Source organism: Adiantum capillus-veneris, chromosome 3, assembly GCF_014529385.1.
Source record: "Adiantum capillus-veneris isolate H3 chromosome 3, ASM1452938v2, whole genome shotgun sequence".
Lineage (NCBI taxonomy): Eukaryota > Viridiplantae > Streptophyta > Polypodiopsida > Polypodiales > Pteridaceae > Adiantum > Adiantum capillus-veneris.
Window position 1 is genome coordinate 153,585,416 of NC_140933.1, and position 18,915 is coordinate 153,604,330.

The window sequence follows — 18,915 nt, forward strand, 5'->3', positions numbered from 1 at the left end:
TGGTTTGGAGTCTTTTCGTGCTATTTCTAGCCGTAGACCTGAAATTCTGCAACTTCAAATACAACTCACAATGATTCTTTTGGAGAGAGCAATGCTCTGAAATCCACCTCAGATCCTACTTACCCTACTCCTAGGTTCTCATGCAATGGAATTGTGGAAAGTGTCCACAAACACTCATTTTCTTGTTTTTATGGTTTCCTGAGCATTGATCTTAAGACTTGTCTCGTCTATCAACCATTCTCAAAATCCTAATCTAAATCTACAATCCTACAATCCTAAAGGCACTCAATAAGTACGATTACTTCCAAGCTACCTCTACACACAACAAAAGACGACAATTTTAAGCTATGCGGTTTCTAAGAGAAAGTTGTTACTCTAAGAGATCCTAAAGGAAGTTAAAGGATAACTTCACAAGACGCTCGTGTTTTTCCCTAGTTTAGGTCTGTTTGATCTCCAGTAGTGGTGCCACATGTGGGACGTGTGTCTAACCTCACTATCCTATCTTATTGCAATTTTAGCGAGAATCACGATTAAATTGTCGATCCATGGGATGAAGCTGACTTCACTAGTGCATAGAGGCTACAAGAGGTTGTCAATCTCTCGGAAAAAAACAAACAACTTGAATCTAACTCAAGCTACACTCAAGTGACACCAAAAGCCAATCGCTCACATCAACAAACAAATCACATCCGTTACGACATCAAATGACATCCAAACGTAATGAAACTTCTAGGACAAGTTTATAAGACCTAAGCACATATGCTTATGGTCTCAAACCCCACTTTATGTTAAGTGCCAAAATCGCGATTATTAACAGCAGTGGATTTTTGACCTAGTGGTTTTCGACCCAGAATGCACCTAAATGCTTAGCAATGATGCCCCAATACCTAAAATTAGGCTGCGGATCGGCGACGCCAAAAGCTACGAAATATTGTGATGTGTTTACGTCAATGCGTTGAGCTCTTATCTGCGGTTGCACTGCAACAAAGGCGACTGCAATGTGACAACCGAGAAGGGAGTAGGAAGCGTGAGAAGGAGAGAAGTGAGCGCCGTTAGCTCACACAGTGTATTTCATTATCCAAAACTTACAAATAACTTACAAAAATTGGCTTTTATACCTTATCCAAGGTTTTTGGTGGTCAAAACTAATAATCTGGGAGCTGTAACTAAAGATAGGTAATGACAGGTTGATACAATCTGGAAGCTTGTAGCCTCGACTCAACTATTACAAGGTTTAATAAAAAAATAGGAGTTACAATATTCTCAATTTATAAAAACAAATAAGTATTTTTACATGGAAGCTCCGAAAAATGGTATCCGTGTTAGCTTGCTGCTAACAAGGATGCTCATCACAAAGGATCTCCTCTATGCCATGCTTGGGGAAAGGTAAGAGAACATGGTGCTTTTATTCTCTTTGACCCTGGTTCTACTGAGAATTTCATATCCACAGAGTTGGCCACCAAGCTGCTAGGCATCCAAGCCTATGAGATGAGAGATGTCCTACCTGCCGATGGTGCTTTCAAGGGGCAAGAAGCCTCAGTCACTCCCTTAATTGGGAAATTGAGGTTCCATGTCCAAATCTATGTGGACAAGGAGGATTTCTTTATCTCTCCTCTCAAGCACGAGGATGTAATCCTAGGGGCACCATAGCTTGATTGCATGGCTATCAATGTTAAATTCCCTGAAAGGCAAATCTACTTTAGGTTCAAGAAAAATGATATGTACATAGGTGCTAAGGAGTCGGGTAGTACCATACCTCTTTTATATAAGAAAGCTTTCAAAAAGTCAATAAAGAGCTCTATTTTCGTGTACATGATTTTTGTTACAGATTCTCAAAATGAACCTAATGCTTTAGCAAAAGAAAATATAAACAATGCTTTAGCAAATATAAAAAATCAAAAGGAATTAGAGTTATCCAATTTTCTCAAGGGGTTTCAAGATGCTTTTATTGACGATATTCCTTGTGAACTACCTCCCAAACAAGGTAATGACGACCATGCAATTTCTTAGAGCTGTTTTGCTCCAAGAAGGGCATGCCATAGACTATGAAAGTCGAAGGCTCAACCCTGTTGAGCAAGCTCTAGGAATATATGAGAAGGAACTCTTAGCAGTTCTACATGCTCTAGACTCGTGGAAGCGCTATTTATTGGGGACTCCTTTCATTCTACGGACGGATCACCAAAGCCTTAAGTACTTCATGACGCAGACCGAGCTCTCCAACAAACAAATGAGGTGGGAAAATTTCCTTTCACAATTTCATTTTCATATTGCTCACATTGCTGGCAAGCATAATCAAGTAGCCAATGCACTCTCAAGACGACCAAGAGTGAATGCGGTTTCCATAGAAACTCACAATGATCTATCTTCTATGATAGATGAGTATGCTATTGATCCCGATTTTAGAGATGTGATTTCAGCCCTTGCACTAGTGAAGAAAGAAGAACCATTCACCCTACAAAATGGTTATCTTCTCTATGGCAATAGACTATGCGTTACTAACTTACTACGTGAGAAAGTAATGTATGAATCTCATGCTCCTCCTTATGTGGGGCATAGAGGGATTGAATCTACCCTAAAAGGGATAGAAACATATTTCTATTGGCCTACATGAAAGAAAACATACAAGAGTGTGTTTCAAAACGTGTGGTATGCCAAAAGATGAAGTTTGATAGAGGGAAGCAACTTGGATTGCTTCAACCTTTGCCAATCCCTAATTCACCGTGGGAGAGCATATCCATGGATCTTATCTTCGGATTTCCCAAGTCTATCCACAAGAATACGGGAATATGGACGATAGTAGACATGTTTAGCAAACAAGCACATTTCATACCCGTCAAAAAGACTATCAAAGCCCATCAAATGGCAACCCTCTTTATATCACAAATCTTCAAGTACCATGGCTTGCCAATGTGGCGGATAGAGATCTTAGAATGACTAGTAATTTTTGGAAGGGTCTCTTTGAGAATTTAGATACAAGGTTAAACTTCTCTTTGGCCTATCATCCCCAAACGGATGGCCAAAGTGAAATAGCTAACCTAACCATTCTTGATCTACTAAAAGCTTATGTCATAGAAGTAGATCAAAAGTCCCAATGGGAGAAGTACTTACCGTTAGTGGAGTATGCTTACAATAACACTGTACATACTTCCACGGGAAAAGCACCTCTTGAGGTGATAGAGGGAAGATCAAAAAGTCCCTTGCTACTCAAGGTACATGGGAAGATCTTCGCTGCAGATGAATATAGCCAAGACCTGCAAGAATCTTTCCAAAAGATTAAGGATACTATATCCGTCTCTCAGCAAAGGCAAAAGGCTACTGCTGATAAGCACAGAAGAGCCTTAGTCTTTAAACAAAATGATTAGGTCTTGCTTAAGTTTTCCAAGGCTCGATTAAGGCACACAACGGGCAAGAAGACACCAAAAGTACTATGCTAAGTTAGCAAAAAGGTACTATGGTCCCTCCCAGATTCTTAGAGCAATCAATGAGATGGCCTATCAACTCAAGTTGCACTCATATACAATGCTTTCCACGTGAGCCTACTAAAGCCTTATAAAGAAGAGCCACCTCAAGAAGCCATTATTGAAGACCCACTGGAGATCAAGGACCAAGAAGAGGTGTTGCAGCTTGAGTCTATTCTCCGACACGAAGACAAGGTATTATGAGGCGGTAAGACTATCTGACGATATCCTATCAAGTTTATCCTTTTGAAGATGCTAGATGGATGCAAGGCATGCAATTAAAGGATAACCCAAACCTTGTCAATGCTTACAATGATTCCCTAGAGTAAGCAAATGTAAATATATATAAATGAACAACTTATAAGACTCTCTTTTTCTTTATTGTGCACAAATTTTAATAAATATGCATGCTTAGGATCATGTTTCTGGAGACGACGTCTCCCGAACACCAAGTAAAGCTTGTCACTCTACAATGGAAGATTGATACAGACTAATGTACAGACATGCTTGCGGCAGCTAACGCTCTCAAGCACCAAATGAACTAGTCATCCATTCTGGGACGATGTCGTAGGGTAAAATAGGGTCCTCTACCCGCTAGCAAACGGACTAATGACTAGGCTTTATCTTCTCTACCTCATAGTCGAGGACGACTATGATTTCAAGAGAGAGGTAATGTCATAAAAACTAATATCTAATACTCCCAAATGATTTTCTCATGTTAAATTGATCATTTAATATGGGGAAGTACCAGGGGAGTAAAAGCTAGAATATTGGTAAGGCTGCCAGACCGGTCTCTATTAGGGGTCCAAAGGGGGACAGCTTGCAAAAGAGCAATGTGCTTCAATGGGGCTTTTAAGACCTAAGGTTCAACTCCATTAAGACTTCCATAGGCTAAGGTTCCAAAAGTTAAATCTTTTATCCAATGGCCAAAGCAAAGGGAAATTGGATGGTCATGGGAAGACTAAAAAGTCTTCCCACATCCCTAGGAAGGAGGGGGCGACCCCATATTGTAGGGGATGAGAGAGAAACACACACACACACACACACACACACACACACACACACACACACACACACACACACACACACACACACACACACACACTCCAAGGCTCCCCCTTTACACAAAGGGAATACTGGACACATGTCAAGCTCCTAGGCGAGTTGCCCCCAACCTCCCCTCAAATCCTATTGGATGGCCATAGAGGTGGACCAATCAGAATTAGGTTAGAGTAAATTTAGTCTCATCAATTTAAAAATTATTGATAAAAGAACCAATAGAAATTAATCTCCCTAGAAGACTATTCGACAGTCTACCAAGGGGTCCAATGAGCATCCGACAGCCCAATGGCTTGTGTGATTCCTATTGGCCAGAAGACAAAAAGATCTAATGAGAGTTTAGATAAATTATTTAAATACCTAAAGCTCTCACAAAAGGGGCTATCAACTATGCTTCTAATTTGTTATTGGCTAAGCTTGGTAGGAGCCAATGGGAGGTCAACATGAGAATTTAGCAAGAGGGGTCAATTAAGATGAGAGAAGGGGTTGCGTTTTACTATAACACTGCTACACACACACACACACACACACACACACACACACACACACACACACACACACACACACACACACACACACACACACACACACACACACACACACACACACACACACGTGCGCGCGCATAAGATACCTCTTCTTCCTCTCAATCTATCCTCATTCCTTGCTAGCTCTCAAAAGTGTGTGAGGTCTTGGGACTGAGGCTAGGGACACTAGGTGTGTTTTTCAAGCATAATTTGGTGTATGAAGCTTCCATCTTCATTACACCAACTAGTTTTATCAAGGAACACAAAGATTGTATTGTACAAAAGTCTCCTTTGATGGGAGAAGACATAATACAAAGCCTTTATGGAGGGGGTACCGGATCCATGTAAATCCGAGTCCTCAACTGTTGTCAATTGTTCTATTTCTCTCTCTTTTCAAGTATTGTCAATGCTAAATTAGCTAGGTTTAACTTTCTATGTTGCTTTCTCAAATTAAGTACTCTATCTATGCTCATTAGGAACTTGTTCTTAATGAAATGCTCACGATGTTATCAATTTCTGCTACACACAAGTTGCTAGTGCATTAAATGTTACATAGGAAGACCATAGAAAATATTAGCAAAGAACTTATGGATCAAAGTGACATTGTCCTTATGTGACTTAGTAAAAGTCCCATCCTTACTTCTCAGCAAAGGTATGAAATAATAGAATTTTTCTTTTTCAATAGATTAAACATGTTTTTAGAGGGCCCGTCAAATTTTCTTGCCCAAAACTCTCTAGTGAAAGCAAGGGAACTGCTAGCATCAAGGAGCTTGAAGAGACACTCCAGAAGCCTAGGAGGGGGAGGATCAGCTTTGGAGAGAGATTCTTCAAGTTGAAGAATTTCCTTTGAATTCATCATCCTTCTATGAGCCCTAATGTCCTTAGCTACTTTTTTATACTTGGTCAAAACCCTCTGTAATCCCTTTACTGCAACCTCCCAAGCCTTGGCAGGAGAGGGGTAAAGAGCAAAGGACTCCTTCATAATGTCTTGCACCTTTTTTTTGATGAAGTCAATTTCAAACAAAGAGTGGTCAAGGTGAGGCCAACCAGTTTTAAAGCTATTCTCAGCTCTCATTAACTCAAACAAGATAGGCTTGCCGCATATCAATGTTAGCTCAATTGGAAGAGTAATCAATTTGATCATAAATTGATGGAAAAGCACCCATTAGGATAGTTGTCTTGTCCTCTTCAGGCACATTACACTTCACGTAGGTGAGTTGTGTGATTGCACTCTTGATGCACTTGAAAAAACTTGTTATGTCTTCCTTGGGTTGCATCTTCAACATGTAGAGGTCATTTTTAAGGATTACCCTGCTCTTTTTCCTCCTAGCTCCAAAATTCTCTTCTAAAACCTCCCATGCAGATGTTAAAGTCTCACATTCATTTGTAAAGTGTACATAGTTGTCATGCAATGATGTGATGATAATACCTAGAACTTGCAAAAACTATCTCCATTAAATCTCTCAATGCCCTTTTCACGCATAGTGCTAATGGAGCGATCTTAGTGGCCAAATAGTGCTAGCTTCTAAACTTTACAAGACCAAAATCACTAAATCATCCCCAAATGAAATAATGACATAAATTTCCATTATTGTGCTAGGATGCCAAGTTTTTAAGAGAGAGAGAGAGAGAGAGAGAGAGAGAGAGAGAGAGGGGGGGGGGGGAGTGGGAGTTAGGAAAATTTTCCTTTAATCTTGAAACATTGTCATGTTAAAATTATTTTGCTTGAATTTGTTACCATATACATGTGGTAGTGATGTGTGTGAACACACTAGGACCGTCGGGGCATTTTTTCCCTCTTAGGAGGTTTTTTCCCCCGTGCATTGTATATACGCCCATCACTCTAGGGCTATCTATCTTTCCATTGCACACTAAGTAACACACTCTCTATTGTGTGCCTTGAGCTTCCTTCGTCTTCTCCAAGCTGTGTGTGTTTCTCTGCAACCCTAATTCCAACAATTGGTATCAGAGCAGGTCACGTCCTCCCGGGGTTAGTCGCCAGCTGCTCCAGCACACGCCTGCTCACTTTCTCCGATTTCAGTGAGCTTTGGCTAGCATTCGCAGGTCGACAAATTTTTTGGGCAAGCTCGAAGAGCTTGGGCTGCTCAGAATTTTGATTTGGGCTCATTTCGGCCTCCGTTTCCACTACAGGCAGTACTGCACAGGCGATTTCGTCATTTTGTGCAGAATTTCTGTCAGTGCCGTTTTCTGCATAACAGGTGCCTTATAGTCTTCTACGGTTTGTGCTATATAGCACAAGTTGTTCCTGCTCCGTTTCTCCTATTTTCGGGCAGTTTTCACATCAGGTGCAGCATTTACCATGGCTGACAACAACAACACAGATGTGTTCAAGATGTTTGCTGTTGAGGTCAGGTTGGATGGGGACAACTACCCTATGTGGGCTTATATGATGCAACATGTTCTTGTGTCAAAGGGTGTCTGGAACATTGTGCAGGGCATTGATGTACGTCCTGGTTCTGAGGATGTAGGCGATGTTGAGGATGTTGCAGGTCTTGCTGCAAGGATTGCAGCTGTTAGAGTTGTTTTGCCTACGGTAGAACAAGCTCGTTGGGATGTTAAGGATGCGCAGGCTCATGCATTGATTGCGTTGTCTGTGAAGCGCACCATTGTTCCTCACATCCGTTCAGCAAAATCTGCAAAACAGGCTTGGGATATTTTAGCAGGTCTTTATGAAAGCCGCAATGAGGCTAAAATTGCTTTGCTACGTAAAGAGCTGGAGTCAAAGATTATGCATGAGGAAGATGATATGGACACTTTCCTTGCTAGTGTCAAGGATATCAATGAGCAGCTTATTTCTGCAGGTGAAGTCATTTCAGACAGTTCCCTAGTGCAGACTGTTCTTGATGCCTTACCAGATTCCTACCAGACTTTTGCTAGTGCTTGGAGACTGATGACCCAAGGAAATCCAGAAGTTGTCAAGTTTGATGCATTATGCACATTACTGTTGCAAGAGTCACTGTCCAGAAAAAACAGGACTAGACAGCGTGCAGTTGAACAGGCTTTTATTGCTTCTCAAAGAAAGGGTGGTAACAGCAATGCAACCACTTCTTATGGTTCTGCTGTGAGTGGCAAAAATTATGTTCCTAATGCTTCTGCTGGCAGTACTTCATCTGGCAATTCTGGTGATAAGGGCAAAAAGAAGATGCGTTGCCATTATTGTAAAGCCAATGATCACTTGATCAAGTCGTGTCCTAAGTTGAAGGCCAAAGAGGCTAAGAAGAAAGAGGGTGGTTCCACTGCAAATGCTGGTTCCACTACAAATGCAGCCATTGTTGAGTCTTCTGTGAAAGGAGACTGTGTTGCTGATGTTGATGCAGAATGGGCTTTTAGCGCAGAGTGCACTTACAATCCTGCTGTCCATGATGCATGCTTGTCAGTTGCTGCAGATTTACATGTGTGGTATTTCGACAGTGGTGCTACAAAGCACATTACCTCACATCGTGAATTGTTTACCTCTCTCGAGTCTGTCCCTCATGGGAATTCTGTCACTTGTGCCAACAATGCCTCTTATCCAGTTCAAGGAGTTGGAAAGATTGTGCTTACTGCTGCTAATGGCAGTTCTTTCACACTTGTTGATGCACTTTATGTACCTGGGATCAAGAAGAATCTCTTGTCTGTATCCGCACTTGCTAGACTTGGACTTGTAGTCAAATTTGTGGATGACAGATGTACAGTTCATGATCTCAGTTTTGGTGATGAAATTGTTGCATCTGGGCTTTTGTGTCGTGGGCTGTATAAGCTCACTTTGTATGACAAGTGTGGACAAAATTTTGCAAATGCTGTTGCAGATTCAAGGGCTATTTCAGATGCAAAACTTTGGCATGCACGTTTTGGTCATCTGATTTTTGCCAGTTTGCTGCATTTGCAGAAATCTGACATCGTTGCTTCTTTGCCACCTCTTGAAGCACTTGTCAAACATGTTTGTGAAGGCTGTATTTTGGGTAAGATGCAGCGTTCTAAGTTTCCAAAGGATGGTTCAGTTCGGGCCACAAGCAGGTTGCAGCTTGTGCATAGTGATGTTTGTGGGCCCATGCAAACTCTGTCCTTGGGCAATTACCTGTACTTCGTGACTTTCATTGATGATTACTCCAGGCATGCATGGGTATTTCTGCTTAAAGCGAAGTTCGAAGTTTTTATGTGCTTCAAACAATTTCTGGCTATGGTTGAAAATGTCTCGAAATGTACTATGGGCACCCTCCGTTCCGATCGAGGGGGGGAGTATATGTCTCATGAATTTAATGCATTTCTGGCTAGTCGTGGGATAAAACACCAATGTACAGTGCCTTATACGCCTCAGCAAAATGGTGTTGCTGAGAGGAAAAACAGGTCACTAACGGAAATGGCACGATGTATGGTCAAAAGTCAAGCTTTACCTCATTCTTTTTGGCTTGAGGCCATCATGTGTGCCACTTATGTACTTAACAGGTGTCCTACGAAAGCTTTGCAGTCTATTACTCCATATGAAGCGTGGCATGATAGAAAGCCTTCTATTGAGCACATGCGTGTTTTTGGCTATTTGGCATATGCTTTGGTGCCACAAGTGCAGGGCAGAAAATTGGATGATAAGGCTGTCAAATGTATTTTTGTTGGTTATAGTGCTGAAAGCAAAGGTTACAGGTTGTATCATCCGCAAAAAAAACGTATTCTCGTTTCTCGGGATATAGTGTTTGTGGAAGATTCTGTTCAGCCCTTGCTGTCATGTACTAGAGACAGTAATGTAAGCTCACAGGACATTTATGACACTTTGTTGCCTCTTTTCAGTGGTGGAAATACGAATGTAAGTTCCAATGAGGCAAATGTACAACCTATAGGGGTTTCTGAAAATGTTTTAGATCAGCCTATTATTGATGCAGATGTACATGATGTACTTGATGAGGAAAGGGCTGAAAATGAGCAGGCTAGAGGTATGCCAAAATGGCTGGTGCACACTTTGCATGACAGTAAATTGGATGCACCTTTGTCTAGTCGTACTCGTTCAGGCTCTCGCCATGCATCTTATGCATCAGATTGTTATGCTTTGGCTGTGTCTAGCTTACATGATGTTGAGGAGCCTCTGACTTTTGATGAAGCACATAATTCAAAAAATTGGATGGCTGCCATGCAATCAGAATATGATGCACTTATAGAGAATGACACGTGGACTTTATGTGATTTGCCTCTTGGCAAAAAGGCCATTGGTACGAAGTGGGTTTACAAGTTGAAACGCAAGCCGGATGGTGAGATTGATCGCCATAAGGCTCGACTTGTTGCAAAGGGTTATGCACAGCAAAAAGGCATAGATTATGAAGAAACTTTTGCTCCCACTTGTCATATGACTACTATGCGTTTTCTATGTGCATTGGCAGCTCATTTTTGTTGGGATGTACATCAATCAGACATTGTTACTGCTTACTTGAATGGTGACATATTTGAAGAAGTTTATGTAATGCAGCCTCGCGGTTTGTCATAAAAGGACAAGAGGACAAAGTGTGCAAATGTAACAAGGCTTTGCATGGGTTGAAGAAATCTCCTCGTGCTTGGTATGAGAAAGCTGACACTCATTTGGTCAAACAAGGCTTTTGTAACAGTGCAACAGAAAGCACATTGTATGTAAAGCGTGAGGGTGATGTATTTCTCATCGTGGTTCTTTATGTTGATGATTTGCTGATCACTGGACCAAATGAGAGACATATTGCTGAATTCAAGGCTGATTTGAATGCTACTTTCAAGATGAAAGATTTGGGGCTGTTGCATCATTACTTCGGTATACAGTTTAAGCAGTGTGATGGTGGTATTGCCTTGTGTCAGAAAGTTACATAGAGACATTGCTATGTAAGTTTGGACTTGAGGATTGCAAACCTATTGCCACTCCCATGGAAACAGGTTTGAAGTTGAGTCTACATGATGCTGGCGATCCTGCTGATGTCACTCTTTACCAAACTGATGTTGGCTGCCTCATTTATGTATGCAACACGAGGCCAGATATTCAGTTTGTAGTCTCACAGGTCAGCAGATTTATGCATAGCCCATGGTCTAAGCATTGGCAGGCAGTCAAGAGGATTTTCCGCTACCTTAGTGGCACTTTACATCTTGGCTTGTTTTATCCCAAGGGGGGATCATTGCCGCCATACTTACATGCTTTTTCGGACTCAGATTGGGCTGGTTGTTTTGACACGCGAGTGTCCACATAAGGTTTTTGTTTCATGCTTGGAAGTTCATGTATATCATGGTTGAGCAAGAAGCAACCTACTGTGGCCACTTCGAGTTGTGAGGCTGAGTACAGGGCAGTCTTCACAGCTACGGTTGAGTGTGTATGGCTCAGACGCCTTATGGATGATTTGGGTGTTGGACAGGACACTGCCAACACTATCTACACTGACAGTCAGAGCGCATTGGCAGTTACGAGGAATCCTGTTTTTCATGCTCGCACAAAGCACATTGAGGTGCATTACCACTATGTCAGGGAGAGGCTCTCAGCAAGAGAAATCAGCTTGGCTTATGTGCCAACACAGGACAACCTTGCAGATCTTTTCACAAAGGTATTGTCTCGTGAGAAGCTTGAAGCTTTCCGCAAAGCTTTGGGCTTACTCCCCTTTGTGGACTGATCCTGTCCTCAGGGCATGGCACTTCGCTTTACTCATGTGCCAGCTCTCGTTCACCGCATCACTCCAGGGGGGATTTGTTACCATATACATGTGGTAGTGATGTGTGTGAACACACTAGGACCGCCGGGGCATTTTTTCCCTCTTTAGGAGGTTTTTTCCCCCGTGCATTGTATATACGCACATCACTCTAGGGCTATCTATGTTTCCATTGCACACTAAGTAACACACTCTCTATTGTGTGCCTTGAGCTTCCTTCGTCTTCTCCAAGCTGTGTGTTTCTCTGCAACCCTAATTCCAACAGAATTTTAGAAGATTCTTTGTAAGCCTTGAGGTATATGCCCACCATTGTATGGGAGGTAGCTCTATAAAAAGTCTTGCTCTATTTTTGGCATCGTGAGAATGCTCTTTCAAGAGGAGAAGGCTTGTGCTTTAGGTGTGTGAGGGCCTCCGCTTAAAAGGGGCTTGGAGCTCCTCGAGAGAAATACTTTCTCGCGGGAATACTCTCTAGTGACCTAAAACACAAAATAAGCTCAAATATAGATCGATGGTGTATGGGGTTCTTTCAAAAGGTTTGGACGCATGAATAATAGCCAATGACCAGCTAGGTTTTGTCAAGTAGATTGAATTTTGGCCTTGGAGTCTTCCAACAAAAGCCAAGCTTAAAATCATTCAATTGAACCCACGACCTCACAATCCAAATATGGCAACCAAGGGTCCATGAGCCCTTGTGTGCTTGAACACTAACATAGGATTTTTTTCAGGAAGTTACAAAAGGATATACACACATGAGACCTTAGATTGGGGCTTGAGAGACCAAGTGAGGTGCAAAGGAAGCTTAAATAGGCTCAATAGAAAGGTGTTTAAAAAAACTATCCACTCACACAAAATTCAAAAGGATTGGCCTTTTGGAATGCAAGTAATCAGAGAAATAAACTAAGCTAAAATTGACACAAAAGCATAGAAGAAGTTCTAATTAACCTTGCTTTAATCCATTGAATCAAATCATTGGCTTGATCATTGTGATGCTTTAATGAGGTCCAATTGAATGAGTAAAGAAGGATTGTTATTTTGCAAGTTAAGGGAAATCAAAAAACACAATTGAAACGACCTAAATGAACTCACACACACCTAAATGCAAATGCATAAAGCCTACCCTAATCCTTCTACGGATCAATGGAAAAGATACTAAGGAGAGTAATGGCTGAATGGAATCCCATGAACTTTCTCTCACTTAGCACAATACACAATGATTAGTGAAGTGTCTAGCATTAATGATAAGACTAGCGATTAAGTAACCTACTAAGAGGAATAATTCCCTTCAAGCTTTGATACCACTTGTTCGCTATGGTGGGTAGACCATAGTGGCATTCATCACTTGAGCATAATGGAGATTAGAGACTTAATACACACTTAATGCATGCACCAAGAGAAAGAATAAACAAAAATTAAAGCTTGATTATTGAACTAGATGAAAACTCTACATGATGACAACTTTACATAGGGCTAGAGGAGGTAGTACAAATGAGTAGTAAAAGTGCATAAGTGTCTTGGAATGCCCTCAAATAAGCCCTTAAAAGTAGGATGCAACCCTAGAAGCTAGGGAGCTCATATTCCACTCACATGGGCTAATTTGGACTCATATACACATCACCTATCTCTAATACACCTCCTAGGACTAAGCTGCTAGCACATGACTCCATGCTAGGTGGGATCCAAGTAGACTAGAAGTGGTATGCACCAAGAGGGTACAATACATATGACATACTCAATAGGATAGGGGTGAGAGAGTCTTCCAAGGATATGCACTTGGGGAGTCCGCTGGTGAATGAACTCAACACATACCATATATTAGATTTGACAAGTGAAGGAGGCAATGTATAAGTGGGCAAAGTGATTACCTCCTCTATGGTAGTTTTGTTTTTGTCATTTATTGTGAGAAAAGAGGTAGCACCTATTTCTAATCATGCACATCCTTTGACTCGGGTATTACCTTTGTACTCCAAGCAATGAATATGTTACTATACTCCCCATCGCTTTTGTTGCTAAAGGGTTCACTTTAGCATGAAGATTTGACACGCACATCACTAGCAGAAAGCCATGTACATGGGGCAATAAAGCATGAGTGTGGTTGCCAAAAGTGTTGCATCCTAGGAAACAACACGTTGAAATGGGATGTTGCTCACAGTGTTAAGTACAAGTGTGTGCGGTGCACCTCTCTCATGATTGAAATGAAGAGGCAAAGGGGAAAGAGATGAGTTTCCATATCATTTGAAGTAAACTCATCCAACAAGGTTTATATGACACTTTGATGATGCAAAGTATTCAAAGATATTCACAAGCAGTGCTATAAGACTGTTAGTCAATTAACATAAAGGTTTGGGATTTATACCTTGTCTGCATTTTGAAATAAGCTACTTGATTTTGGACTCTTATGTGATCCCCTGTGATCCTAGGTTTAGAGATGAAACTTCAACAAAATTCCACATTATAATGGTAGGGCCTCGGTAGGGCTTAACAACATACTTAGTATATCTTTAGAGTTAAACGCTATTTGTTTTAAGTGGATCTCTTTAGAGTTAAAATCCTCTCTATGATGACTTCTGTATCTACTTGAGAGAGAGAGAGAGAGAGAGAGAGAGAGAGAGAGAGAGAGAGAGAGAGAGAGAGAGAGGTGTTTTAAAAAAAAAAACTATCAAAGAGGATCCGCGCCTAACTTTGATAGTTTTTTGATCTGCGCTAACTTTGATAGTTTTTTTTAAAAAAACTTCTCTCTCTCTCTCTCTCTCTCTCTCTCTCTACTTTGATAGTTTTTATTAAAAAAACTCTCTCTCTCTCTCTCTCTCTCTCTCTCTCTCTACTTTGATAGTTTTTTTAAAAAAAAACCTCTCTCTCTCTCTCTCTGGCGCAGATAAGAAAACTATCAAGGTTAGGCCCAGATCCTCTTTGATAGTTTTTATTTTTAAAACCTCTCTCTCTCTCTCTGTATCTCTCTATGTGTGTGTCTCTCTCTCTCTATCTCTCTTTCTCTCTCTATTTTGACACATGCACGAGGAGGGGGTCGAAAGACGATGATGGTGAGAAAAGCAGTAGCATAGAGCTGTCAAATATGAGCTGCAAGACAGAGGAGGGGCAAAAGCAGGGCGATTAATATCTGATCTACAACATCAATTGTTGATTAGGCAGAGGCCTTTGACCAGGTGCTACAAAGAATTAGCAGCTGTAGCAAAGACTCTACGTCAAATTGTATCCACTCCAAGGTGTTGCAAGGATGCGCCTTGACCACCAGACCACCAACATCAAAGCTATCAAAGATCCCCATTCCTGCATCCCCAAGCGATGCCCGCTTGCTCCCTCACAATACCACAACAGTAGAATCAGACCCATCATCATCCACACTTACTCTCTTAAGGTCATTCACACCAGCCCCTCCAAATTCATGTGGCTCATGGGCTTCCCAGAGAGCCGTATTTGTTGCTTGTAATTGTAGCAGAGCAATCGTCCCACTCAGCTTGACCATCCTCTCCATCATCCTCATCCTTGTCACCATCTTCCTTTCCTTATAGCTCCCATAGAAGCTTTGCAAACGCTGTAATCACCCCTACTCCAATATATCCCTCTCCACCTCTTAATAGTCATCAAATTTGTAGCCCTAAGTATACTGGTAGCCAACCCCTTGTACATAACATTTATACACCCACAAAGCTAATCAACACTAATGACCTCGATTATCAACAGAGTAATCCTAGCATTTCCCTGGACAAATGTAGGACAGCTAGCTCTAGCAAGGAGAAATCATCAAGATGCACGCCCATTTTGCAATGTTCAGGCGCCCAAAGCTAGTGGTGTAGTGACAGGAGAGCAGTGAAGTAGAAAAGCGGCGGTTGAGGTTGTCTTGCATTTCCCTCGACAAATACACGACAACTAATTTTAGCAATGAAAAATAATCATTATGCCTGCCCATTTTGCAATGTTAGGCGCACAAAGCTAGTGGAAAATTGACTGGAGAGCAGTGAAGTAGCAAAGCGGTTGTTGAGGTTGGGGGTTATAATATAATATGGGGAGGTTTGCCTCTCGCGTTTTGAGAAGGCACATAGCTGCTCCTCTCAAATGGTGGGAAGCCAATACGTCTACAATCCAGCTGCAAAAAGAAAGCTCTCAACTTGTGGGATAGAGCACTAGTAGCCAGAGTGGTTGCTGGCGTGGCTCAAGTGCTCTCAGGTCGAACATAGCTGAAGAGAGTTGGTGGAGGGGTTCTCAAAAGAGAGGGGAGGGGAAATTCTGCCATGTGGAAGGTTTTGCTTTTCTCTTTTATATAGTATAAAAATATCGCTCAATAGTTAGTCTTCTAACACATGGCACTTCTCAAGCCCTCATTCTCCCTCTTCTTAGTGCCCTCGTTACTTGTCTCTCTCAATTATAAGAGCTAGATACTATACATATTATAAAGAGTCTCTCCCCCTCATTGTTTTTGTTAACAAATAGCCCTCACCCACTTGTACACCTTGCCTAGCCTGTGTAGCACTACACGTTGGGCCTTGCCCTGCTCCCCTAGTAGCCATTCTTGAGCACATGTGCAGTATGAGAGAGAGAGAGAGAGAGAGAGAGAGAGAGAGAGAGAGAGAGAGAGAGAGAGAGAGAGAGAGAGAGAGAGAGAGAGAGAGAAGAGACACAACCTTGTGCGCTATGACCAAAGAGAGAAAGAGAGTGCATTTGCAGTGGGAGACAAAGAGCGAGGGCATGTGAGAGGAGAGACAAAGAGCATTTGTCATGTTTGTGCCCTATAGCTCTTAGAGTCTTACCATACACCAAGCGACATTTTTTGAGAAAACCAACATTCTCTCTCTCTCTCTCTCTCTCTCTCTCTCTCTCTCTCTCTCTCTCTCCATAGCATATGTAAATCCACCTTCAAAGCCTAATAGAGTAGTGATCTATGTGTGCCAATTCTTATCTTCATGTCCTTATTCGAGAGATGTGACTCATGAGTCTTTGAATCGAAGAGCTAGAGGAACCCAAACACCGAGCGAACTTTTTTGAGTGATGGTAAAATTGAGTGAGTTAATAAAAACCACATAATGAAAACACACATGGCAAAGAGTACATGTAAGTCACTTTTTTCTTCACTTGAGAGACTAAATAAATTGGCCATAGACCTCCTAAATATGTCAGGGGATAAGTGTTTGCCAAGGGAGCTGAGAAGGCACAGGGCCTCTGGCTATAGGAGTTGCTAGAAAGAAGAAGAGTAGAAACAGCTAGATAAAAGCCAACGAGAACCCAAAATAATCATGATACCATATAAACTAGAATAAATTGTACAAGTATGGTCCACTCAATCTCTAACAATCACTTAGATGATCAAAAACCTTGGGTAAACTCACTAGATCCAACATTGATAGTCAACCAAGAACCACTGCATAGCTTCCAATCCCTTTGTTGCCATGATACCTCTATTTTGATGCCATATGTTGGGGGCAATTGTAGCGTAGCCTAATCAACCCAAGACCAACAATTTTATCAATCCTAGGATCGGCAACCCGGCTAGGGCATGGAAGCACAAGCATCGGATGTATCGAATGAGAGGATTCAAGAGAATGCTCATCCAATGCAATATAGATTAGCCATGAATCACTAACTCTAATCACATCATCAATCAAGAATCACCTACACACATTAAGTTCACCAGAGTCCGACTTGCCATAGACTAGAATCTCAAAGCACACTCTTGATAAGCACACACTAATTGCATTGGTGTTGGCCTCTCCCATCACCACATGCCAATCAAGGTACTTCATCAAAAGCTACACACACAAGGTGAATGGTGCTAGAGTTTCATAAAACCCATCCACACACAAGCAAACAATAGGGCACATACACTAATCACAAGATTAAGAACCAACTTAATCAACCTAATTAGAGATGTTAAATATCACAAATTGAGTGCTCATAGAAGGATAGGAGTGGTCAATAAGCAAGAAGTCATGACACACACTCAAATTTAGAATAAAGAGAAGGTAAAACTACTTCATGACATAATGGAATAGAAGAATTAAGACTAATGAAGAAAGGAGAGATTAGGTTAAGAAAAGCTTCTCTAATTACGATGGATTAGCACTAGCCTCTTAAGCATGGGCATTAAGCTCAAGGCTAGGCCATCCATAGCGTGGACACTCAAGAGAGAGAGAGAGAGAGAGAGCTCTCAAGAATGGATCCTCAAGAGTGGATATTCAAGAATGAAGCCTCCTTGCATAAAGGCTTGAACCACAATCCTTTATACTATGGGTTTAAGTTTCAGCCTCCTAGCTAGCATATACAACTTGGAATTCATAATGAGCCCAAAACCTTATACAAATGTGGATAGGAAATATTGTGCACATCCATAGCATATCTCCTGCTTGATGCATAATCAGTGTAGCCTGTGTTAGCTGCTGCTAACATTCCCCCCTTCCTAATTTGGCGCACGTCCTCGTGTGCTGGTGAAGCAAAACACGGTGACATGGTAGAAAGAAAGTCCATGGAAGAAATGTCAAGCTGTAAAAGATAAGAACAAATAATGAGCATCAAAGGTCAACAAGGATAAAAAACATGAAGGACAATGAGCAATCATGCAAAGTGAATATTTTCTTCTCAAAGATAGTAAATCATAGTAAAAAACTAAACAACATAAAGCAAAAAACACACCTAAACTATTGTGAAGAGTAAACCACTTGAAATTTCAGTTTTATATGCATGAAACACAAGCAATCAATTATGACCCTAATGTAATGGAATTGGCCTATTAACTTGAGAGTAGCAGAAATTAATGAGAGTACTTTTGAGAAATTACTTTGTGAGCATAGCGGGTGAACATAATTGAAGATAACAACATAGACATAGCAATTAGTTAACTTGGCATGAAAAATACTTTTGCAAGAGAGAGTTAAGAGAACTTGACAACAGTTGAGAACCAGATTTATGTGGAGCCGGTCCCCCCTCCAATAGGCATTTGTATTATGATTTCTCCCATTAAGAGAGACTTGTTACAATACAATCCTTGTGTTCCTTGTGACCTAGGTGATGCAATGAAGATGGAAAGCTTCATGCATCATAAGAATTAACCATACCAAGCCTCAGTCCCAATACCTCAAACACCTTCAAAGGTGGAGAGAGCTAGTAGGGAATGAGGGTAGGGAAGAGGAAGAAGAAACATTTCATAGGAGAAAGAATTAGTTCCTCACTTATCATCACTCTTCTTGCTAGCATACATAATAGCATAGTAATGAAGATGGAAAA

General features: G+C 41.3%; 1 pseudogene; it reads left to right on the forward strand.

The window, feature by feature from the left end:
* LOC147461988 (uncharacterized) overlaps window positions 1-15,489 on the forward strand; it is a 36,730-nt pseudogene extending 21,241 nt beyond the window's left edge.
* Window positions 15,490-18,915: the final 3,426 nt, after the last annotated feature.